Source organism: Macrobrachium rosenbergii, chromosome 20 (genome assembly GCF_040412425.1).
Source record: "Macrobrachium rosenbergii isolate ZJJX-2024 chromosome 20, ASM4041242v1, whole genome shotgun sequence".
In the NCBI taxonomy this organism is placed as follows: domain Eukaryota; kingdom Metazoa; phylum Arthropoda; class Malacostraca; order Decapoda; family Palaemonidae; genus Macrobrachium; species Macrobrachium rosenbergii.
The window spans coordinates 45793460-45796776 of record NC_089760.1 but is presented as its reverse complement, the minus strand read 5'-3'; the positions used below and the strand labels follow the sequence as shown (position 1 = coordinate 45796776).

The window sequence follows — 3317 nt, the reverse complement described above, 5'->3', positions numbered from 1 at the left end:
TGTGTGTGCATGTATGTCACAATAACTCTGAAATGCATTGAGCAATTTCAACCAAACTTGTTATACCTACAGTATGACTTACTATCCAGAAATCAGCTTCACTGAAATGGGGCTGGTTGTGCCCATAGACTTGGTAACTTTAAGAATTTATCATACCTAATTTCTGTATACATAATTATGACTTACTATCTGGGAAAGAATATCGGGGGTAAGACATCAATGGCACCAAAGGGGTGGGCGTTGGGAAGGGGTGACAGAGAAATAGTGAGAGGGTGGAGAGAGAGAGAGGGTGTTAGGAGAAGAAAGAGAGGAGAGTTAGAGAGAGAGAGAGAGAGAGAGAGAGAGAGAGAGAGAGAGAGAGAGAGAGAGAGAGTAGAGGAGGTGTTTGGGAGAAGAAGAAGGAAAGAGACAGGGAGGGTTGGAGAGAGAAAGAGAGAGGGAGGAAGTGAGAGAGAGAGATTAGGTGGGGCTGTTAGGGAGGGGAAAGGGGGGAAAAGTGAGAGAGAGGGAGGGAGAGAGAGTAGAAGGGGTGTTAGGGAGGAGAAAGAAGGGAAAAAGTGTGTGTGTGAGAGAGAGAGAGAGTTTATCGGTTGTCATTCAGAGTTATCCCATGCAGTGCTGGGTTGGTCAGCAAGTATATATATAAAATGACAAACCTACAAATACTCTAGTGGTTTCCTTCATCTGTTTTGAAAGAGTTCAGGATGAGGTCAATTTGCAACAGAATCTTGCTGGGGCCACCAATATGACCTCACCCAGGAGGATCTACTTCAAGCACTCAACTGGCAATTTCATTTATCAAAACCGAATGCCCATCCACCACTTCCTGAGGTCTTTAAGGATTCGGAATCATCCGTCACAAAATTCTTACCTGACAAGCAATTTATCCAAAACAACCATTGAATTGTCCTTATAATTTCCCACATTGGTTGTTTTCACGTTTGCAATTTTTAAAATTCTTACTTGACTTCTGCATCTGTCTGTTTGGGTCAGAACTTGTAAGTCAATTTTCTACCTGTTCCCTTCATCTGATGGACTTGAAATTTTGCATGGTTACTCAGGCCCAGTGACAATACAACCTTGCATGATCAGTAGTTCAGCAGTGACCTCTAGTAACCCTACAGTGACCTCTTCCAGTATTGCAGGATTTGTATGAAAATCTTCGGATCTTTCACACCTTCCTTGACTCGGTAGAATAAGTTAAAAACTCTACGGAATTTTCAAACCTTCTTTGTAGCTACAGGATATCACGTTCAATAAATTGGTTACAATTTCTATCAAAACTAAAAAGTATGTAATAAAAAAAATTTAAAAGATTTAAAACATGCTTCTATTAAAATGCACTAAAAAGTAAGAAATAAATTCTGAGACACCAGGATTTTCTTACAATTAATCATGTGTACAAAAATAAAATAAAAGCGTGGGCGCCAAACATGGAAGGAAATGCTACAAGAAATAAAAAAAAATATATTTCTTTTCTTGTAGCATTAACTTCCATGTTTTGCGCACACGCTTTTATTTTTGCACACATGATTAATTGTAAGAAAATCCTCGTGTGTCTCAAAAATGTATTTTTTACTTTCTAGTGCATTTTAATGCAAGTGTTTCTTAAAAATTTTGTATATTTTTTATTTTTTTCTTACTAATTTTGAGATTTTCCTTTTACAGCTGAAGAGGAATGTTGGAAAACAGGCGAAAGCTCCTCTTATATATATATATATATATATATATATATATATATATATATATATATATATATATATATATATATATATATATATAATGAGTATTCTAATTCCTATAACCATTGTTTCGTGTACTGACTCCCGTATATGCATTTTCAGGCCACATGTTATGACAGCGTTATTAAGGTTTCGTGATTAGTTTTCTCACTCTTACGTTATACATAATTATGGATTCAGTGTTTCACTCTTGTCCTCTCTCCAGTTGACGTTTGTGTGGCATTCTCAGCTTTTCGTGTTGTGTGGGCTCCATTTCGCCCAGTTCTGTAATTTTTTGCGGTTGATTATTTTTTCTATCTATTTATTCATTTATTTGTAGAGATGCAATATTTTATATCTTACGTAATTATAGAACTAAATGTTGTTTGAAATGTCGGAAACTCTTTGTTATTGATATATAAACGAGATTATTTTGGGGGGAAGGTTTGAGTTTTACCTTTTTTTCGACTTATATTAATTTCCACGTTTATGTTCGTTTCCTTATTATCGCTTTTATTTTTTCTTTACAAGCCAGGACTTTTATAGTTGCCGTATTTTTACTATTGTAACTGAGTTCTGCTCTCGATTCACGAACAAACGTAAATTATTCTGGGAACGGAAGGACTGATTAATGCGTGACTGAATTTTCAGTGATAAGAACTGTTTTGCGCGATGTCATGAGCTTCCCAAAAGGCATTTTCTGAACAACCGACGGTGATTACGTAAATGACATGGTAAACTGTCAGAGTCTTACCGAACATTTCGCAATGAAAGGAATGGCTAACGGTGTCCTGAAAGAAATAACGAAAACTGCTCTTTCTCTGTACGAGCTTTAGAAAATATATGAATCTCTGGGTTCACAGCAATTAATGGGGATACCTACCTCGACGTTTGGCATTGACTGGACGGTGTCACGTTCATCCTCACTTGTGTATCTAAGATTCAGTGACTGCTGATCGTTATATATCGAGCTTTTTTTCAAGTTCAGTATCTGGATATTAATGAATGTTGAGTTAGTCTTCTATTTTGTAAGTAGGTCAACTCACCGTTTCATCAACACACAGTTAGATATGAGGGTAGTAGTCATTGCCGAGGTAGGCGACGCCGGAGTGTTGTGATTTTGATCGGATTCTGACTGATGAAAAGTGTCACTGCTACCTATCTTGGACTGATACGCGGTGCGTGCAGCAGAAAGTTTGCTTCTATAAAGTTCTTACGATCAAATGAACTTTATAATTAACATCTTTCTAAGAAGAAACAGATAACGTGCAATCTCGACTTACCTTGACGAGCCACGGATCCTCTTCTGAGCTCCTCAGGTACCTGTTCTCTTGTTTAAATAGCTCTAGGCGGGGTTACTGCCCATTGGACAGGAGAATGCCCCCCCCCCACCCTCCCCCCCAACACACACATGGCTCCCATCTAAGGAGGTCTTATTATACCCTCCCGTCCATCTGGGCCTTTGTAGGTACAAAGAAGGAGGAGTAATCGTTTCTTGGAAGGAACGCCCACAACCTAACCTGAAGAATAAATATACCCAGGACAGACAAGGAATAAATAACATAATTATAAATATTATGGGTGCAGAAATGACTG

At 38.0% G+C, this 3317-nt stretch overlaps 1 protein-coding gene across 1 annotated transcript in view; it reads right to left on the bottom strand.

The window, feature by feature from the left end:
• LOC136849329 (complement C1q tumor necrosis factor-related protein 3-like) overlaps positions 1 to 3083 on the bottom strand; it is a 41521-nt gene extending 38438 nt beyond the window's left edge. The window contains exon 1 of the mRNA XM_067122689.1: positions 3005 to 3083. The gene's annotated coding sequence lies outside the window, so the exon portion shown is untranslated. The remainder of the gene's footprint in view (positions 1 to 3004) is intronic.
• Positions 3084 to 3317: the final 234 nt, after the last annotated feature.